This window comes from Oryctolagus cuniculus, chromosome 11 (genome assembly GCF_051225735.1).
Source record: "Oryctolagus cuniculus isolate XC-2025 breed Fujian yellow rabbit chromosome 11, ASM5122573v1, whole genome shotgun sequence".
In the NCBI taxonomy this organism is placed as follows: domain Eukaryota; kingdom Metazoa; phylum Chordata; class Mammalia; order Lagomorpha; family Leporidae; genus Oryctolagus; species Oryctolagus cuniculus.
In genome coordinates, this window is record NC_142877.1 from 10,498,486 (window position 1) to 10,508,679 (window position 10,194).

The 10,194-nt window shown below is 65.5% G+C and overlaps 2 long non-coding RNA genes across 2 annotated transcripts; one reads left to right on the forward strand and one right to left on the reverse strand.

Moving 5' to 3' along the window:
* Nucleotides 1-5,312: 5,312 nt before the first annotated feature.
* On the reverse strand, nt 5,313-7,804 carry LOC127487350 (uncharacterized). Its single transcript, XR_007914130.3, has 3 exons — nt 7,595-7,804; nt 6,667-6,851; nt 5,313-5,561 (listed from the first exon to the last, which is right to left on the reverse strand). It is a non-coding gene; the product is annotated as an uncharacterized LOC127487350 (long non-coding RNA).
* LOC138844274 (uncharacterized) lies at nt 6,738-9,833 on the forward strand. Its single transcript, XR_011379835.2, has 3 exons — nt 6,738-6,872; nt 8,837-9,150; nt 9,407-9,833. It is a non-coding gene; the product is annotated as an uncharacterized LOC138844274 (long non-coding RNA).
* Nucleotides 9,834-10,194: the final 361 nt, after the last annotated feature.

The window sequence follows — 10,194 nt, forward strand, 5'->3', positions numbered from 1 at the left end:
ACTCTGCCTTTCAAATAAATAAATATTTTTAAAAAGTAAATAAGGCCGGTGCCGTGGCTCACTAGGCTAATCCTCCGCCTAGCGGCGCCAGCACACCAGGTTCTAGTCCCGGTCGGGGCGCCGGATTCTGTCCCGGTTGCCCCTCTTCCAGGCCAGCTCTCTGCTGTGGCCAGGGAGTGCAGTGGAGGATGGCCCAAGTGCTTGGGCCCTGCACCCCATGGGAGACCAGGAGAAGCACCTGGCTCCTGCCTTCGGATCAGTGCGGTGCGCCGCCCACAGCGCGCTGGCCGCAGCAGCCATTGGGGGGGGGCGAACCAATGGAAAAGGAAGACCTTTCTCTCTCTCACTGTCCACTCTGTGTGTCAAAAAAAAAAAAAAAGTAAATAAATAAATAACAAAGCTGGGAGGAGAGCACGCAGCAAGTCCGGGTGGGAGCCCTTAGTGCGGTTACTGTCCCCAGAGGGGGGGCAGCGCGACCCACTCAGCAAGTTCTGACACCCCCGTCCTGTGGGTGTCAGGGCTCCGTGCTGCGGGGCTGCCCTGGGGTCAGCGGCAACCCCATCTCCGCATTGGAGGACACGCCCCCTGGGTGACACCAAGTGGTTCCTGGCAGTGATTTCAAGCGGCCCCAATGGTGTGCGGCGTCACCCCACTATGAGGGCGCTGGAGCGTGGGAGCCAGCGCTGAGCAGGGCTGAGCCATGCCGAGGGCACGGGGCACAGGAGCCCGCAGGGGCCGGGGATGGCTGGGGAGCAGCAGACCGGCCATTGCCAGCTGTGTCCCTTGTCCCCCGGCACAAGCCGGGCACACAGGGGGCCTCACTCACTGGTACCCCCGCCCGGCGCCGGTGGAAGTGGTCACCTCGGCTGCGCCTTCACCACCCCACAAACCCTTGCACTCATGGCGCGGAGCGGGGGGCTCCCGCTTCGTGGCTTTGGGGTCCCTGGGCGTGCGGGCTGCTGTGCCTGGGACCTGCTCCCTGCCCCTTCCCCTGGGTAACTGCTGGAACCTCGGTGAGCGAGTGACGGAAAACCAGCCCCGGCTGCCCCACAGAACAGCGGCTCATGCACCTGGGGAGCCCCGGGCGGCTGGGCCTGTGCACCCCGCATGGGTCTCAGGCCAGCAGCCTCTCCCGGGCTGTGTCCCCTGCTGTGTCCCCAGCCATGTCCCCTGCCCTGTCCCCTGCCGTGTCCCCTGGCCGTGTCCCCTGCCGTGTCCCCTGCCGTGTCTCCGGCCGTGTCCCCTGGCTCCAGGCTGGCACTCACTCGTGCTTCCTCCCGTGGAAAACTTGCATCCGCTCACAGCGTCGCTGGCTGGGAGCTGCAGGCTTGGCCCCAAGGCCCCCCTGACATGGCAGTCCCGGGTGGCACCTGCTCACGGGCCCCCCTTGAAGACGGGGCTGGGGCAGGACTACGCTGAGGGGCCTGGGGGCCCCTGAGCAGGAAGTCGGTGTGCTGGTGTGACCTGTTCCTGAACCCGCCACCTCTGGAGACTTGCAGCGTATCCCGGCATGCCGTCTGCCCTCAGGCCAACTCCGAGACTCACGGTCCACCTCCGGAAAATGGGCAGGAGGCTGTTTGAATTCCAACATTCCAGAATTCCAGGACGGGCTCCAGAGCTGGAGGCTGTTCCCCAAATCCCAGCACGGTCTGGGTGCTGGCGGGGCCGGCAGCGCGCTGTCCGCCGCACCCTTCCTGCCCCGGCCTGGGGAACGCACCACCAGGGTGGCGACCCGGCTCCCTGGGCCGAAATTCCACTCCCGTGGGGGCTTTGCCAAGGAAAACAAGCCCCAGAACTGGGCACCCAAGGTGAGCACCCTCGACGCGCTCTGAGACGACGTGGTGTTTACACAGGTGCGGGAGCCGGCCCCGTGCACCCGCCGCCTTTTCTTCCCCCCCCTTTCCAAATTCCTTCCCCCAAGGGTGCTGACAGATGCGCCAAGGGAGGGGGCGGCCGGCTGCAGAGATCTGCCCAGGCCCCTCCCGCCTCCTGCTCTCCACGCCATTGTCTGGGAGACAATGAGCCCGAGACCCGGGGCTTCCAGTGCTCCCTGCCTCCTTAGGGAAGCTCCAGTCCAGGCCTCGCTTGGCACAAGGGGCATGGGGACCCCGGAGCTGAAGCTCCTAGGGTGACGCAGCGAGTCAGCTGCTGACCTTGAGGCCGTTTCTGAAGTACCTACTGTGTGCTCACGCTGTGCTGAGCTCCAGGAGCACAGCGTGAACGAAGCGGGCGAAATCGCCTGCCCTCGGGAAGCTGGATGATACGCAAGCGAGACACAGAGAGAGACGCCTCCCGAAGTGCCCTAAGAGGACCAGGGGTGGTTGAGCCAGGAAAGAGGAGAAGGAGCCAGCTGTGGGGAGAGCGGAAGGAAGGACAACTCCCGAGAGACATCTGCACTGCGTGTGCAAAGGCCCTGTGGTAGTAAGAGGGCTGGGAGGAGTAGTGAGGAGAGCAGCAACACTGGAGCCAGGGGAGAGAAGATGCCGCAGAGACAGCTTCATGCCCTTCGCCCTGGACAAACCCGTGATCATCCGCACATTTCCGAGGAGGAAGCCGAAGGCCAGCGGCGGGCAGGGACCTGCCCAGGGTCACACGGCAGAGCCAGATTGCAGCCCCCTCCATCTGCTCCACACCCACGCGCCGCTGCTTCTGAGAGGCGACAGGGTAGGGGGCACAGTCCCCGGGGCCCTCGGGATCCAGCCTGTAGCTTGGCACCCGGGGGAGGGGCACCTGAGCCGGCCGCTGCCTCCTGTGGGAAGGAGCAGAGACCGAGCTGCTGAGTCACGGGGCAGCAACAGGCTCTCAGGCCGCAGTGGGCTCTGCCTCAGTTTACCCACCTGTAAAAAGCATGGGTAATAACACGTCTGCCTCCGGCCCGACTTCAGAGAGTTAATTACCGTCTGGCAGCGCAGGGAGCCCTGATGAAAGTGCGGGAAGTGGGTGCTTTTAACCGGCGGTAATTAGCCCGGCCCGGGGGAGGATACGCGGGGTCCCAGCCCGAGCCGCCCCGGGTCCAGGTTCAACCCCGGGCCAGCTCCTTTCCAGATGGGCCGGGGTTGCAGCCGCCGTCAACATCCGGCTTCGACACCAAGCAGGCGTGGGGTGCTGGGGGGCCGGAAGCCGCACGGGCCAGTTCCCGCAGGGAGAGCCGGGCAGCTCCCCTGTTTCTTCCTCCGGACCGCGGGGTGGGGCCTGGCTGCTCCCATGGGGCCCTGCGCTTGTTTCTCACGCGCGTGCACAGACACGGAGCCTTCTGAGCACGTGGTCCCCGGCCGCCCACGCCATCTCCAGGTGCTGAAGGGAAAAGCTGTAGGACTTTTCCAGAGAGAGCTTAGTGATTTTTGAAACCCCCTTGGCCATGTTGGGGCTCACCCCTCCCTCCTTCCCTCTCTGCGTCTCCTGGGTCCCGAGCCTCACCCAGTCCCCAGTGCAGCCGCCCTCCATGCATACGGACACGTGGACACAGGTGCACACATGTGCAGACATTTGCAACACAGGGAGATACATGTGTGCACACACGGACACACGTATGTGCAGACACCCATGCACACACAGAATACATGCATGTGCACGCAGAGACACGCACCTGCACGCACGCACACTTCTGTCCAAGCTTGGTCCAGAGTGGCCCACCGCCAGATGCTCCTCCTCTTGCAGACTTAGGCCGGAGACCCCTCCTCCTCCTACCCCCCACCAAGCAGCCTCCCCCCCACCCCTCAGCTCCGGGGCTCCCCCACTCAACCTGACCCAGAGCCATGGGGGTAGCCCCCGCCTTGGGGGGAGGAGCGGGAGAGCCAGATGCAGCTGCTGCAGGAGGCCTGGCCCTCTGGGGAACCTGCGAGTGGGCAGCTCCAGGGCCTGCCCCACCCACCAGGAAGAGGCTGCCCTGCAGGTGCCAGGGCCCTGCTTGTGGGCGGGGCCCGGGGTCCGAGTGCTACCCAGAGGCTCCGAGGTGGACCCCATGCCCTGCCCCTCGCTGCAGCCGCGCGGGCCTCGCTGAGTCTCTTCTGGGCCCAGCCCTGGCTTCACTCGGCCGCTGGGAGGGTGCGCCCCCCCACACCGGGACAGCGGGTCCCCAGGAGCAGGCCCAGTGCTTGCTTCATTTGCAGCAACACCCAGCAGTGTGCACAGGGCTCGCCGATGTGGTGGAGACGCAGAGAAGGAAAAGTCGCATCCCAGGAACAGGGGTGGCCCAGGCCCGGGCCACCTCCCCGGACTGAGGCCTCAGCCGCACTGGCCGGGCACTTCCTGAGCTGGCAATGGGCGCTCTGATGAGTCCCGCTTGCCAGACAGGGGTATGGTTAGGAGCTCCCACAAGCCCCTGCGCTGTCCCCAGCACCCCCCCCCACCGCAGCCACACCCCCCTCTTGACTGGGGCACAGCTCAGAGAGGTTGTCTGTCCGCCATTCGCGCCCCGTGGGCAGCAGGCAGCCGGCAGGGAGGGAGGGAGGGGCCCCGGGGAGCAGGGTGGGCGTGGCAGCTGCAGGCCCCGGGGACGCTGGGCAGCCGGGAGTCCCTCCCCAGACTCACTGTACGTGATTCAGCGCCAGCCCAGTTGTGAAATCTGGGAATCTCGCGGCGCAGCCAGGCCCGGGGCCGGCGGTCTGGAGAGGAGCCGGGAAGGGGTGAAGGGGGCGGTAGGAGCCCTGGGCGCCCCGCCTGTGGCCTGTCTGACATCACAGCTGCGTCAGCCCGGCCTGCCCTGCCCCCACTTCCTCCTCTCCCGGGCAGCACCCCAGCACTGCCCCCCACAGCCTCCGGCAGCCAGGTGCCCAGCATCCCGCTGTATACAGCAGGCGCTTCTTAAAGGAGCATGGGGAGGGATCTGGGCCAGGCAGGCAGGAAGCAGAGGGCGACCCAAGCGCCTGTCCCCACGGTCCCCACGACAGGCCTCTGCTGGCCCGCCTGGGCCGTGGCCAATGTCCCCAGGCCTGGAACGTCCCTCCTCACCTCGGGAGTCTGTGAAATGGGGTGAGACCGAGCAGGCTGGTGTCTGACCACAGGGACTGAGAGGGTCCCGCAGAGCCCTCGGTGACCTCAGGTCATGTCCGCATCCGAACCGCTTGGGGCGCACGCTCTATCCAAGGCCTGGCTACAGCCACTGGGCTCACAGCAGCTCCCGCAGGGTGGGGGTCCATGCCCACCTCACAGATGAGGAGACCGAGGCACAGGTCGCCTGCCCCGGGTGCTGCATGCCTGCGGGAGCCCATGGCCTCCATGGAGACCCAGGAGGGTGGGTCTCCTCCCTGGGTCACAGGGGCGGGGGTGACGCCCCAGATCGTGCAGGTGGTCTGTGCCACCTAGGGGGTTGGTTTTTTTTTTTTCAGATTATATTTATTTATTTGAAAGACAGAGTTACAGAGTTACAGAGAGGCACAGAGAGAGAGAGAGAGAGAGAGAGAGAGAGAGGTCTTCCATCTGCTGGTTCACTCCCCAAATGGCTGCAATGGCCAGAGCTGTGCTGATGTGAAGCCAGGAGCTTCTTCTGGGTCTCCTATGCAGGTGCAGGGGCCCAAGGACTTGGGCCATCTTCTACTGCTTTCCCAGCCCACAGCAGAGAGCTGGATAGGAAGAGGAATAGCCAGGATACAAACCAGCATCCATATGGGATGCCGGTGCCGCAGGCCAGGGCGTTAACCTGCTGTGCCAGGGCACCAGCCCCGCCAGTTAGGGTTTGAACCCAGGCCTCTGTCCCTGCCCAGCCATCATGGGAGGTGGCCGGGCTGCCGAGCCTCCCCCCCTCGTCCCCCACCGTCCCTGGTAGCAGCTCGGGGTGGCCCCCGGCTGGCCTGCCCAATGCAGCTGGGCCATGGTGTGGCCTGGGCGTCTGCCCAGGAGGCTGCAGCCCGCAGCGTGACAGCCTGAGGGCACAGAACCACCGTGAGGACGTCCATTGTCCTCCTCGGTTTGCAGCGCAGACATGGCCGGGCCCAGGGCCACACCTGGGCTGCGGGAGCTCTCCCAGCAGCTGTGCCTGGGCCGGGCCGTGTCCTCACCCCCCAAAGCCGCCCACAGTCCTGGGCCCGGCTGCCTGTGCCCCTCACTTTTCTAGCCTCCTGCTTGGGTGCAACTGAGCATTCATCAAGCCGGATGGACACGGAGGCCAGCAGGGGCCTTCCTGGCCGAGCAGGTGCACAGGGAGTAACAGAGGACGGCTGCCTAGTGAGGCTGGGGGGAGAGCGGGGGGCCGGGCCAGGGGGTGGAGGCCTTGAATGCCGTGTATGGGGGCGATAGAGAGCCATGGAGGCTCCGGAGCAAGAGAGCAGCCCCAATCCCTAACCCAAGGCCCACCCAGCAGAGGCCACTCCCGCTCTCCCCGCCCCCATCCTGGCCTCCACCCAGGCCAGAGGGGGCCCATAAACCCCGAGTCAGACCGTACCCTCCCTGTTCAGAGCACACCATGGCTCCTGCCTCAGCCACAGAGGAGGCCGAAGCCCTGCCAGCTGCCAAGACCCCGTGTGACTTGCCCCGCCCCTCTGCCCTCACTCACGCCACGGCAGCCCCACTGGCCTGCGCCTACCTTGATGCACCCCAAGTAAACCAGGACACCACACCCTGCCTCAGGACCTTTGCACTTGCGGTGCCTGTCACCTCCCAGACTCTTCCCCGCCCCCGCCCCGGCCATGGCTCCCTCCCTCACCCCCGCTGATCACTGCTCAGGCGCACCTGCCCCGCGACCTGTGCCCACTTAAACAGCAGCTCCTTCCACTCTGTGGCCGTGCACAGTGGATCCTTTCAAACGTGCCAGACGGCTTATCTGTCTGCTTTACTGCCCGCTGCCTCCACAGGAGCGTGGACTCCACGTGGGCACAGACCTTCGGCCGTCTTGTGTCCTGCTGTGTCCCCAGCGCCTGACCCACAGGAAGTGCTCGGTAAATATTTGCTCCGTGGATGGATTCTTTTCTCCCTCCAAATAATTTGGGAGGACTTTGCGGGGGTGGGGGAGGGGCAGGGCTTGTGGGTGACCCTCCCTCCAGGAACCACAGAGAAGGGACTCCCGGCCACCATGTCTGCCATTTGCGCCTCCAGGATCCATTCCAGGCCGCCCCTCGGGGGATGCAGGGCCCTCCCCGGCGGCTGACCGCAGGGTCTTTCCTGAAGCCAGGGGCTCAGAGGCACGCGGTGACTTGCCCAAGGTCACACGGGCGCTCCGGCGGTCAGGCGCTCGCTGCTGAAGCAGCTGCTGTCCTGCTCAGCCAAGGCCTCTGCCGGCGGCCAGCCCCGGCCCCGCCCCCACCCGCCGGGCCACAACACGGCAGCCACATGCCTCGGGAATGAGCCGCCGGTGTGACCCGGCCCAGCTGACACGTCTCCAGCAGATGTGGCTCTGCCTCCCACGGGTCCCGCGGCCCTGGCCACGTCTCAGCCCTCGCCGCCCCCAGAGTGCGGTGCTGGTCCTTGCGGGGCGGAGAGAGGGGGCGGCCGGGACCCCCGGGTGCTAGGGGACAGGACAGGAACGAAGGCCTGGTGGTGAGGAGGAAAGAGAGGCTGGGGGGGCTGGAACGTGCGTTCCCACCAGGCCCCAGGGGCGGCTTGGAGGCTGCGCCTCGGGCTCAGAGAGACAGGAGGGCGTGGTGGGGAGTGGGGCGCGCACCCCGAGAGCAGCTGGGCCCCTGGGAACGGGGCCCGGTACCGTCAGAGCGTCCCAAGGTTCTGAGGCGCTGCTCCTGTGTGCTGAACCGAGCCCAGCATCCGCCAGGTGCGGCCCCCAGAGCGCCAGCGCCGAGCAGCCGCGGATCGGGCCTCGCAGGCTGACCCCTGAGTCAGGATCCTGTCATCTGCTCTCCCTCCTCCACCCCACGGGATGCGCCTCCCCGCCCACCGGCTGCAGCTGGCGGGGCGGGGCCGAGGGCTCCTTTCCCACATGGGACGCAGCTGTGGCTGTGGCTGTCGGGCGGATCCCAGCTCCCTCCTCTGCCACACCAGGAAGTCAGCGATGCTTCCCGGGCCCAGCGCAAAGCTACGGCGTCCACAAGCACCGCCCCGAATCTTTACCTGTGCCCAGTTTCCAGGTGAGGAAGCTGAGGCTCAGTGCACAGAGGGGGCCGAGCCAGGGCCCTGTAAGGACCACCGAGAGGAGCTGGGCTGGAACTCGGGCCTCCCTGCTCGAGCAGCCACCACCGCCCGCCGCCCGGCTTGTCTGCGGGGGTCCTGCCTGGTTTATTCAACAAACAGCCAGGCCTTGTGCTGGGGCCGTGAACAGGCAGCTGCCCTGCCAAGCTGTTGAGTGAATATTTCACTTGCTCCCTGAGAGGCCCGGGCCCCCTCGGCTGTCTCGGTCTCCGACGGCCTCACAGATGCCTCCGCCGGGAAGGCTCCCAGGCACCCTCCTTATCCACGCACCCCGAGAGAGCTCAGCAGCTTCCTTCCAAAGCAGCGCTCTGCCTCAGTTTCCCCTCCCATGGAAAGCCCGCCATCTACCCAGGGACCCAAGCCAGGGGCCGGGCCTCTCGCTCCTATGTCCCCCGCCCACCCGGGGCCCCAGGCTGCCAGGTTGGTCACCCCTTCTCCCCCAGGGTTCCCTGCACTGGCCCTCCCCACCCCAGTGGTCAGCTCCCCCGGCAGCTTCTGGGTCCTGCCACTCCCAGAGGCCCCTGGAGTCTTCAGGCACCGCTCTGCCCAGCGGGCGCTCCCGACAGCGAGACAAAGCAGAGCACTTATGGAGCGCCTACTGCACTCTGCGCCATGGGCCTTGCACCTTGCACACTTCCAACCCAGCAGGGATTAGGCCTGGCCCATGTGATACCTGAACAGGAGGTGCAGAGGGGTGGGGCGATTTTCCCACCGCCGGCCAGCAGGTGCGGGAGCTGAGACCTGGAATGCGTCTGTCCCGCAGCCTCGCTGCTCCCAGGAATCGGCTCCCAGGCCTCCAGGAGCTGAAAGGTGAGCACCTCTCCGGGAGACGCCTGCACCCCGCTGGGCCTGGGCTCCTCCCCAAGGCCACGGTTGGAGGACGAAGACGACGCCCCTGCCCTGCCCTGGGTCTCCGCATCCGGCATCTGTAGGCAGCTCCACCCCCACAAAATCGCGGTAGCATCTCTGCCCCCTTGAAGCCTCGTGGAGCAGGGTCCGCAGCGCTCCCAATTCCCACTCCAGAAACCTCAACCGCCACAGCGGGGGGCACCAGGGTCTCTGCCGATCTGAGCTCAGGTCAGACCTTGACACCGCACTCGCCGGCCTGCCCCTACCCATCCATCCACCGACACAGCCACCCACCCCCCAGCCAGCCATCCATCCCCCACCCTCCCACACACCCCCCACCCACCCAGCACTCAGCCCACTCAGCAACCCACCCACCCAGACGTCTGCCCATCGGTGCACCTGTGGAATCACTAATCTAACTATGCATCAGTGCCTTTATGTGCCTAGTCTTCTGTCTTTTTTTTTATTTTTTTATTTTTGACAGGCAGAGTGGATAGTGAGAGAGACAGAGAGGAAGGTCTTCCTTTGCCGTTGGTTCACCCTCCAATGACCGCTGCGGCCGGCACACCACACTGATCCGAAGGCAGGAGCCAGTTGCTTCTCCTGGTCTCCCATGGGGTGCAGGGCCCAAGCACCTGGGCCATCCTCCACTGCACTCCCAGGCCACAGCAGAGAGCTGGCCTGGAAGAGGGGCAACCGGGACAGAATCCGGCACCCCGACCGGGACTAGAACCCGGCGTGCCGGCGCCGCAGGCGGAGGATTAGCCTAGTGAGCCGCGGCACAGGCCCCATCTATTTTTAATCACTCAATCACTTCACTTTCAGGGTTGTGTTTTTATTTACTTATGTTTGTTCATTGTGCATTAATAACCCCCAGTACCCAGTCACGAAATCATTCAATTTGCCATCCATCATCCGTCACCCGTGTGGCTTTGTCTACCCGCCGTCCACCTACGTGTTTGTTCAACCACCTGCACCGTCATCCGTCCACACTCCACTCAGCTATCCACCTCTCACCTGGCCATTTATCCACTTCATCCACCCGCCGTGCACCCAGTCACTGGACTGTCCGCTCAGCCGGCACCCAGCGGCCCAGTCCTCGGCCACCCCTGCGCTCCCTAATCCAGAAGAGGTGACTCAGCGGGCCCCGCCCTTGAGAAGCCCACAGGCACGAGATGGGGACACACAGCTGCAGCCCACGGCGGAGCGCTCCGAGCAGGTCCACCTGGGGGCTCCAGGAGGGCTCCTCAGAAGAGGGGGCAGGAAGGATGA